Source organism: Tupaia chinensis, unplaced genomic scaffold (genome assembly GCF_000334495.1).
Source record: "Tupaia chinensis unplaced genomic scaffold, TupChi_1.0 Scaffold000320_2, whole genome shotgun sequence".
Classification (NCBI taxonomy): Eukaryota; Metazoa; Chordata; class Mammalia; order Scandentia; family Tupaiidae; genus Tupaia; species Tupaia belangeri.
Genome location: NW_006159814.1, coordinates 2,244,003 through 2,255,322, shown reverse-complemented (window position 1 = coordinate 2,255,322; position 11,320 = coordinate 2,244,003). Strand labels below are relative to the sequence as shown.

General features: G+C 39.2%; 1 pseudogene; it reads left to right on the top strand.

Annotated features, from left to right (window-relative positions):
- The first annotated feature begins 8,220 nt into the window (after positions 1-8,220).
- Positions 8,221-9,625, top strand: LOC102480709 (ribosomal L1 domain-containing protein 1 pseudogene; annotated as a pseudogene).
- Positions 9,626-11,320: the final 1,695 nt, after the last annotated feature.

The following is an 11,320-nucleotide window of genomic DNA, read 5'->3' as shown; positions in this document are numbered from 1 at the left end:
AGCCTTCTAGCCAGCTAGGATCATGAGTGTGCCCAAAGGTAAAATCAGGTCAATCCAGAATCTGAACCTGGGTCTTCTCATGTTACTCTACTTTAATGCACTGGTACCTTATTTCCTGTACCAGTGCAGTTGGGCCTGGAAATATTTTTGACTACCATAATTAAGTGTGACTGGCATCTGGTGGGTAGAAGTCACAAATATTGTTATATATCTTACATTTTACAGGATAGAACAAAGAATGATCTGATCCAAAACAAAGAATTATTTACTCCTAAATATCAACAGTGTCATAGTAGAAAACTCTGCCCTAGAACAACCAGAAAGAGAGAAAGAACAGATAAAGCAGTGTGGAATACTAAAATTATTCCAACAATTTCAAAGAAAGTAGAAAAGAAAAATAAAATAGAAATTAAAAAATCATACAGGAAAAACAGAAAACACGTAATGAAATAGTAGACCTAAATCTAATCACACTGATATCACATTAAATGTAAATGGCTGGTGCCAGCAGGTGGTGTAGTAGTTAAGACACTGGACTCCCACATGGCCAACTGCAGTTCGAGTCCCAGACTCAGCACCTTGAAACTCACACCAGGTGTGTGTGTGTGTGTGTGTGTGTGTGTGTGTGCCCAAACTCCCAAGAGAAGATGGAAGTGAAGGGATTGCTGTGTGGCCATCTCCCCTGGAGGGGTGATTTCTCACTTTATCTCTCTCTGTCTCTCTGGTGAGTTCTCATGCCCTATAGAAAAAATATTTCAAAAAAAATTTTTTTAAGTGGTCTAAACACATCAGTTCAGAGGTCAATGTTGTTATATTGCCTTTAATAATTTAAAAAAAAATCTACATGCTGGCCTCAAGAAACCCAGTTTAAAAAGTAAAAACTTAGTTAAAAGTAAGACAATAGAAACATACATACCACTACACAAACAATAATCAAGAGGAATTTGGAATGGTCATCTTCATTATTTATTTATTTTAGAGTGAGAGAGGTGGGAGGGACCCCTCAACAGGGTCTCCACTTGCCATGATGCCTTTCCCAGCCATCCAGCAAACCAGGATCATGAGTGAGCCCTCAGGTTGACCAAGGAACCAAATCTAGTGCCTTCCCATATGACTCCAATATTATATGGTGGCACCCTACCACCTGAGCTACTGCAGCTGGGCAAGAATGGCTACTTTAATATCAGACAAAGTAGACTTCAGAACAAGGACTATTACTTGAGATCAAAAGTAGACTTCGGAACAAGGACTATTACTTGAGATTACAGATTTATTAAATTATCAATTTACCAAGAAGAAAACAATCTTAAATAGATACATATCTAACAATTAGGTTTGTTTTGTTTTTCTTTTTTTAGAGAGATTTTTGCTATAGGGTACGTGAGCTCACTGGGGAGATGGACAGAAAGCAAGAAATCATTCAGAGAGGACATGGCCATGCCACAATCCCTTCTCCTCCATTCTCCTCTCAGGATTTTGGGCACGCACCATGAGCTTCAAGCCATGAGGTCCAGGATTTGAACCACAATTGGCCATGTGAGAGTTCAGCAATGTAGCCGTTATGCCATCTGCTCGTCCCAACAATGATTTTTTAAAATACACAAAACAGGGAACCAGCAGTTGGCGTAATGGCTCTATCTCTGGATTCCCACGTAGCCGATGGCGGTTCGCGTCCCAGACCCAGTGGCTTAGAACTCACACCGGGCGCGTGTGCATGAGTGCCCAAGATCCTGGGAGGAGAATGGAGGAGAAGGGATTGCGGCGTGACCATCCCCCCTGGGGGGTGATTTCTCGCTTTCTGTCTCTATGTCTCTCTCTGTCTGTCTGGCAAGCGCATACACCCTCTATAGTGAAAATCTCTCAAAAAAATTACACAAAACAAAAACATAAACAAATTTAAATAAATTAATATGTTAGAAACCAACAACAAGGGAACCAGCAGTTAGCGTAATGGCTCTATCTCTGGATTCCCACGTAGCCGATGGCGGTTCGCGTCCCAGACCCAGTGGCTTAGAACTCACACCGGGCGCGTGTGCATGAGTGCCCAAGATCCTGGGAGGAGAATGGAGGAGAAGGGATTGCGGCGTGACCATCCCCCCTGGGGGGTGATTTCTCGCTTTCTGTCTCTATGTCTCTCTCTGTCTGTCTGGCGAGCACACGCGCCCTATAGCAAAAACATCTCAAAAAATAAATAAATAAAATTAAATTAAAAAAAAAGAAACCAACAACAAAAAGATAGTTTTCATGTGTAGATTTCAAATTGTTTGATCACTGGTTGCAGGAAACTATCCTTTTACCATTTAATTTCTTTGGCATCTTTGAAAATCAATTCAGTGATGTTGTATGAGTCTCTTAACACATCTCTGTTCTAATCAACTGATTTATTTATTTATCATTTACGTATACTACACTGTATTGATTGCTCTATTTTTATAAAAGTCTTGAAATCAAGCAATCTGCTCTAGCTTTGTTATTATTTTTCATAATTGTATTGGCTATTGTAGATCTTTTATTTATTCAGGTAGATCTTAGAATCAGCTTGCCAATTTCTACAAAATACCCTGATGGGATTTTGATTGAGATTACATTAGATCTATAAATAAATTTTGGGAAATAAACATCTTCATAATATTGAATCTTACAATCCCTAAATTTAGTATACTCTCACTTTAATAGCTCTTTTTACTTAGATCAATAATTTGAAGTCTTAAGCACATTTTGTTAGATTATACCTAAATGTTTTATATTTTTTTACTACTATAAATAGTATCTTCAAATTTTAATTTCTAATAGTTTGTTGCTAGTATATAGAAATATAATTAATGTTTGTGTATTGATCTTGCGTTCTCTGATGGAATCATTTATGCATTTGCTTATTGGCAATATTATTGTATTGATCTCTATTCATTTTATTTTTCTTATCTTATTCCTCTAGCTTGGCCCTCAGATGAATAGAAAAAATGAGAGTGGACATTCTTCCCTTGTGCCTAATCTTATAGGAAAACATTCAGTTTTTCACCTACATGTACTTTGTATTTAAAATAGGGGAAGTTTGGGGCTGGCAGGTGGCATGGTGGTTAAGGGTGCTCGACTTCCATATGGCCAACCGCATTTCGAGCCTCAGACCTGGCAGCTTGCTTTCTCACTTTCTCTCTCTCACTCTGTCCCTCTCTGGTCAAATTTAAATAAATAAATAATGTTAAATAAGATGATTATTTAAAATAAATAAATAAATAAATAAAATGGGGAAGTTTTCTTCCATTTCTGGTTGATATGCTCCTTAGAAATTTAATTATGGATGTTTTTTGGCCTCAATTTAGATGATCATTTGGTTTTTCTTTTTTATTCTTGTTGATATGGTAAATTGTATTGATTTTTAAATATGTATTTACTTATTTATTTATTTTGAGAAGGTTTTGCTATAGGGTGGGCGCGTGTGCTCTCCAGAATGTCAGAGAGAGACAGAGAGACAGAAAGCGAGATATCACCCTCCGGGGGATGGCCATCCTGCAATCCCTTTACCTCCATTCTCCTCTCGGGATCTTGAGCATGCACGCACACGCGCCCAGCGTGAATTTAAGCCACCAGGTCCGGGACTCAAACTGAGGTCAACTACATGGGAATCCAGCGACATAGCCATTATGCCAACTGCTGGTCCCTGCATTGAGTTTTTAAATGTTAAAGTAACATTTCATTCCTCGGATAAATCTCCAACTTGTCATGAAGTATTATTATTTTTATAAATGATTACATTAACTTTGCTACTTTGTTTTATTTATTTACTTTTTTTTTTTGAGAGGCTTTTGCTATAGGGCGCAAGCGCTCGCCAGACAGACAGAGAGAGACAGAGAGACAGAAAGTGAGAAATCACCCCCCAGGGGGGATGGCCACGCCGCAATCCCTTCTCCTCCATTCTCCTCGGGATCTTGGGCATGCACGCACATGCACCCAGAGTGAGTTTAAGCTACCGAGTCCAGGACTCAAACTGCAGTTGACTACATGGGCACCCAGAGTGAGTTTAAGCTACAGAGTCCAGGACTCGAACTGCAGTTGACTACATGGGAGTCCAGCGACATAGCCATTACGCTAACTGCTGGTCCCGCTACTTTGTTAAAAAAAAAAGCTTATTTATTTACTTATTTCATGAGAGAAAAAGAAGAAAAGAGAGACACTCAACAGGGTCTTATCATGCTGCAATAACGTGTCATCTCCAGTTCTGTAGCCAGCTAGGAAGTCCAGCATGTACAGGTCAACCCAGGAGCTGAACCTTGGACCTTTCCACAGGGTTCCAATATCTTGTGGCAGACTCTTATCATCTATACTATCATGGCTAGGCCTTTTAAAGGTTTTGTATTCCTATATTTATATTCTCTTTCTTTTTTTCTTTCTCTCTTTTTATCTGTTGTATGTTTTACTATTTAAGTAATGCTAATCTCATAGAAGGAGCTAGAACTTGTTCCCTGCTCTATTATTTTCTGGTAGAATTAGTGTAGAATTGCTATATCTTTACATTTTGGCATAATTCACCAGTGCAACATGAAATTTTTGTTTGGCTGAATTTTTAAACTATAAATTCAATTTTAAGCTATCAAAATTTTTGGTAGAAATATCAACATTCATTTCTTTTTTAAAAAATAATTATTAACTTAATTTAATTTAATTTATTATTATTTTTTAAAATTTGACCAGAGAGAAACAAGGAGGAAAAATAAGAAAGCCAGCTACTAGGTTCAGGACTCGAACCGTGGTCAGCCATGTGGGAATCCAGTTCCTTAACCCCCATATTACCTAAACATTCATTTCTGATAGTTTTCCTCTAAGTGCTTGCTACAATCCAAAAATTTTGATATACTGTACTTATTATTTGTTTGTTTGCTTGTTTTTATTCATAATAAATATGTGCATGTGTGAGAGAGGAAGAGAAGCACTCTCCACCCTCCACCCTCCACCCTCCACAGTGCTTAGTCATACTGCAATTTCCTTTGTCCAGTCCTCTAGCCCAGCAGGATCCTGGGCACATGTGCACACACCCATTATGTTTCAGGCCAACTGGACTGTGGACTTGAATTGAGTTGGCATGAGGCTTCTAGCTTCGAAGTTGGGCACATTACCAAATGCATCACGCAAACTAGGCCTATATTATATTTTAATTTTCATTCAATTAAAAAATTTTCTAATTTCCTTTGAAATTTCCTCTTTGGCACCTGGCTTATTTAAAAGTGTATTGTTTAAATATTTAAGGATTTTTTAAAGATATATCTTTCTATGTTCTTTCTTTATTCTGTTCTGGTGAGAAAATATTCTGTGTATTTATCCCCCCAAATGAGTTCTTAAATTGTGGTAAAATATCCATAACAAAACATTTACTATCCTAACCATTTTTAGTGTACTATTCAGTGACTTTATGTACATTCACACTGTTACATAAACATCACTGCTATACACAGAAATTTCTCACCAACTCAAACGGATACTCTGCATTTATTAAACAGTAACCCTTCATTCCCTCCAGCCCCTTATAACCTCTTGTATACTTTCTATCTCTTTGAATTGCATAGTCTTTGTATGTTTTTATTATTCAGATTTGTTAAGATTTATTTTATAGTCCAGACTATTGTCTGTCTTGGCAAATGTCCCATGTGCATTTGAAGAAATGGTATATTCTGCTGATGCTAGTTGGAATATTCCAAAAGCATAAATATGATCAAATTGGTTGGTAGTGTTATTCATTTATACCTTTCTAGATTTTTAAATTAAATTGTTCTACTAATTTCTCAGAAAGAAGTGTTGATATCTCCAAGCATAAATATGAATTTCCTATTTTTTTAGTTCAATTTTGTTTTGTTTTTGAGAGGTTTTTGCTATAGGGCGCGTGCACTCGCCAGACAGAGAGAGAGAGACATAGAGACAGAAAGCGAGAAATCACCCCCCAGGGGGGATGGTCACGCCACAATCCCTTCTCCTCCATTCTCCTCTCGGGATCTTGGGCACGCACGCACACGTACCCGGCGTGAGTTTTAAGTCACTGGGTCCGGGACGCGAACCGCAGTCGACTACGTGGGAGTCCAGCGACATAGCCATTATGCTAACTGCTGGTTCCCTAGTTCAATTTTTTAAAAAAGTCTGTTTATTTCTTACACGCGTGAGACAGACAGAGACAGCACCTTTATTGGGGTCTTGATACCACGATTCACTCCCAGCTTTAGCCAGTTCCAGATCATGGGTTGGCATGCCCAGGCATATTCAGAGATGTCTCTGAACATGGACCTGGAGCCTTCCCAGCCTCACAGAACATCATATTTTATCACTGCCACCATCCAGCCTTTTACATTCATCTTTTTTGAAAAGAATTATTTAATTTTATTTATAATTATTTTTAAATTTGACCAGAGAGTGACAGAGAAAGAAAGAAAAGGAAAGAGAGAAGGCAAGCTGCCAGGTCTGGGTCTCAAACCACAGTTGGCCTTGTGGGAGTCCAGTGCTTTAACCACCACGCCACCTGCCAACCCCTGTATATTCATTTTTGTTTCACTTATTTTGAAGCCTTATTGTTAGGTGCATAGATATATAAGATTACTGTATCATTTTTCTTTTGAGATGTTTTTGCTATAGGGCATATGAGCTTGCCAGAGAAGCAAAGAGAAACAAAAAGTGAGAAATCACCCCTCAGAGAGGTGGCCACACTGCCATTCTCCTCTGTTCTCTTGGGATTTTTAGGCACGCACACAAACATGCCTGGCTTGAATTTTAAGCTGCTGGGTCTGGGACTCAAACTGTGGTCAACTGTGTGAGAGTCCAGTGACGTAACCATTATACTATCTGCTGGTGCCAGATTACTGTATCTTTTTTTTTCTTTCTTTGAGAGGTTTTTGCTATAGAGCAAGTGCACTCACCAGAAAGACAGAAACAGAGAGACAGAAAGAAAGAAATCCCCCCTCGGGGGGATGGCCACAATCCCTTCTCCATTCTCCTCTCGGGATCTTGGGCACGTATGCACACATGCCTGGTGTGAGTTTAAGTCACCGGGTCTGGGACTCGAACCATGGTTGACTACATTGGAGTCCAGCGATGTAGCCATTATGCTATCTGCTGGTCCCCAGATTATTATATCTTTTGACGAGTCACTCATTTTTACTTTATAATGTCCTTCTTTATCCCTAGTATTACTGTGTTTTCCAAATCTCTCACCTAAATTCTCCAGATTCATGAGCTAGAAGTAATCTATCTCACATTTCTTGGTCACATATCTTAATCTAATTTAGTCTGAACTAAAAAATGAAACTATTAGACTTGTAGAACAAGTTGAAAGTTGTGTAGTGACTGAAACAACCTCCAACTACAAGAAAATCTCACAGTAGCAAATGAAAAAAAAATTGGAAAACATTCTGTGATGGTTAGTAAATTAGTAGAATGAATGAAGTTTGAAATCCCATATGGAACCCGCTGTTATGTTTTTCCTTACATTTTGGGACCTCCATCCTGCTTCCTTGTCTCATACTTCCTTGAAACTAATGTTCTCCCAGTAAACATCAGTGGAACTGAACATCAGAGTGACCCCAGCTACCAGAGGACACACTCCCACTCCCTAAATGCCAGCCTAAATTCCTGAGGGAGCCAGGATGGACTTGATAACTATTTCTGGATCTGAGAATAGTGGAGAGTTTTGTTAGGTTGTTTTTAGTCCTAACAGGGCAGCATAAACCAGTATAGCTTACTGTGTAATTGGTGGAGGAAATATTAATAGTATCCCTTTGCTGCCTCTTTATGGCAGTTACTTCCCTGGCATGAGCCTTTCAAAAAAGTACTGCAAATCAGAAAACAGCTCTTAGTGCTAGAAAATGGAAACACTATCTTTAATGAGATTTGGCAGAGAAGTTAAATGATCAAAATGGGGGGGTATCATACTGAGTCTCAAATTTCTCTTCTGGAATTTAAGGATTATGAATAATGGCTGCCTCAGAGGACTGTTGCAATAAACACATGAAATAACTGATAAGAAACCACGGAGGATAGCCAATGGCATGGAGTTTAAGGCAGCTGGATTCCACATGGCCGACTCTGCAGTTCAAGTCCTGGATCCAGCAGGTTGAAAAACACACTGGGAACCCCACTTCTGCTCCAGGGCTCTGCACACAGGTCCGCACGAGGTAAGAACAACATAGAGGTCTCGGCTTCCACCAGAGCATCTGATTGGGGCACGCCTGTGCCCTGCCCTGGACTCCTGCAGTCCCCACCTCACTGGAGCAGTTGGACGAACGGCAGATAAGAAAGGCAGTGGAAGCTCTGTTGGCATATGCCAGGACCAGGAAAAACAATAATGGATTGCTTCTGAATGAGAATGAAAATTTATTTTTAGTGGTAGTATTGTGGAAAATTCCTAGGAAGGAACTGAAGGTCAGATTGCCCTTGCCTAATAGCATTCAAACCGATGTAGCAGAAATTTGTTTATTTACCGAGGATGAACCCAACTCAACTCCTGAGAAGACAGAACGTTTCTATAGAAAGCTTTTAAACAAGCATGGAGTTAAAATCACCTCTCAGATTATTCCTTTCCAGACTTTGAAAAAGGAGTATAAAGCCTATGAAGCCAAGTTTTGCCTCCTGAGTAGTTTTGACTTCTTCCTCACAGATGAGAGAATCAGGTGGGTCTTACCATCATACGCTGGGAGGCATCTCTATGAAATTAAGAAAGTTCCAGTAAGTGTGAACCTTCTGGCCAAGAATTTATCAAAATCCTATAGGTGGAACCATCTTAAACATCTTGAAAAGTGGTTCTTGCAGTACTATGCGCATGGGTCACATTGGGATGCAGGCCCAGCACATCATTGAAAATGTTGTTGCTGTTAACAAAAAGGCTTTCAGAAAAATTGCCAGAGAAATGGGAGAGCGTGAAACTCTTGTTTGTGAAAACTGAGAAATCGGTTGCCCTTCCCATCTTCTCCTCATTTGTCAGTAATCAGGATGAGGCCAAGAGAATATCCACTCCTACTCAGAAGAAAAAAAAAAAAAATAGGAAAGGAGAAACACTAATGAAAAGAATACCCCCCAAAAAAAGAAGGAGAAGAAGAAGAAGAAAAGATAATGCAAGAGGATAGCGAGGCTACATCAGTATATACATCATATAGCCCCCAAAATTGGTGGTGCTCCAGTGAGTAATTCTAGATCCCGAAAGGAGTGAATGCAAAACTGGAGGAGAGAAAGATTGGCCAAGTGAAAGCCTAGTTTAAACTGTAAGAGGAATCTGAAGAGGAAATCTACAACTAGTACCAATAGAAGAAACTCCAGCTAAAGGAAATGTAGAGATGCAAACACATGGCCCAGAAAAGACGTCTCCAAAACAGATGTCTGGTCCCAGCACACCTCATGGAAAGAAAAGAAAGATTTTGCCAGCTTCAAAGACCCCAAAAACTGCAGAGCCTGAGATTCAAGTAAAGGCCTGGAGAAGAGGTCAAAAATTGAAGAGATGGAAAAAGAAAGAACCTTTTCACTGGGGAAAAAAGATCCAAGACAGACTCCAAAAATGCCAGAGGCCAAGTTCTTCACTACTCCTAGTAAAACTGCAAAAAATGCTCCCCACAGCCTCAAACAGTGGCCCAAAAAACCCAAAGTGCCCTAGTCCACCTAAGGTCAGTGAGTAAATCTGAAAGAGGAAACATTTGCACTTTTTTAAACATACTTGGTTCTCACTCCACTGTAGCTTATCCAGGCCCGAAGGTTAATATGATTATAAACCTCCACAGGTGCGACCAGCAGTTAGGGTAATGGCTATATCACTGAACTCCCATGTAGTCGACCGTGGTTCGAATCCCGGACCTGGTGGCAAAGGAAAAGGGATTGGGTGTGGCTATGCCCCTTGGGTGATTTCTCACTTTCTGTCTCTCTGTCTTTCTGGTGAGCATACGTGCCCTATAGCATAAACCTCTTAAAAAAAAAAAACACAGATGATTCTGTTGTATGTTCCTGGGTATTAGTGGTTTAAAATAAATTCTATTTAAAAGAAGAAGAAAAACATACTGGGCATGTGTCCAGGAGGAGAATGGAGGAAAAAGGATTGTGGCATGACCATCCCCCACAGGGGGTGCTTTCTCATTTTCTGTATTTCTTTTTGTCTCTCTCTGGTGAGCACACATGCCCTCTACCAAAATTTTTAAAAAATAAATGTTTAGTAAGCTATAAAACTAAAAGTGTCAAGTTATTAATAACGTTAGTTATATGTACCAATGTTATTTATCATCTTAATCATTTCATTTAGATGGAAAAGTTAATGCTTTTATTTAGCTCATATTTTCTTCAAATTCTGTGATTAGTTTATGAAGCAAGGCAGCTGGAATTTCAACAAATTATTGTTTTTTTAAAGAAATAATTATTTATTTAATTTTATTTATCATCATTAATTTTTTTAAAAATCAGAGAGACAGAGGGAGAGAAGGAAAGTGAGAAAGCAAGCCACTAGGTTTGGGAATCAAACTGCAGTCAGCCATATGGAAGTCCAGTGCCTCAACTACCATGCCACCTGCCAGCCCCTCAACGAATTATTTTTAACATCTCTTTTTCCTTTAAATTTATTTATCTGCTTTCTATTTTGACAAGATGATTAAATCCACCCATGTTATTTTCAATGAAAATCTCCACAAATTACGTGGTATATCTTATCTTTTAAAGACTAAACTTGAAAAGCTAAAAATCTTTCCTCTATTTCTTTTTTTTCTTTTTTTGGGGGAGAGGTTTTTGCTATAGGGAATGTGCACTTGCCAGAAAGACAGAGACAGAGAGACAGAAAGTGAGAAATCATTCACTGAGGGGATGGCTACACCGCAATTTCTTCCTCTCCAATCTCTTCTCGGGATCTTGGGCATGCACACACACACACCTGGTGTGAGTTTAAGTCACCAGGTCCAGGACTCAAACTGTGGTTGACTACATGGGAGTCTAACAACATAGCCATTACACCAACTGCTGGTCCCGCTAACTTTTTTTATTTTAAGAGAGAGATTTTTGCTATAGGGTGAATGTGCTCACCAGAGAAACAGAGAGAGACAGAAAGACTACGTGAGAAATCATCCTCTACCGGGGGGGATGGCCACACTGCAATCCCTTCTCCTCTTAGGATCTTGGCCTGAGTTTTAAGCCACCAGGTCCTGGACTTGAATTGCGGTCAACTACATGGGAATCCAGCAACATAACCATTATGCCATCTGCTGGTCCCTGCAAACAATTTTTTTAAATCTTGCATAGCTTATTCATTATACATATTTTCAATGAACTTTTTGAAGACTGCTTAAATGATTATCTGGCTTCTCAGCTTTTTCACCTGCTATCT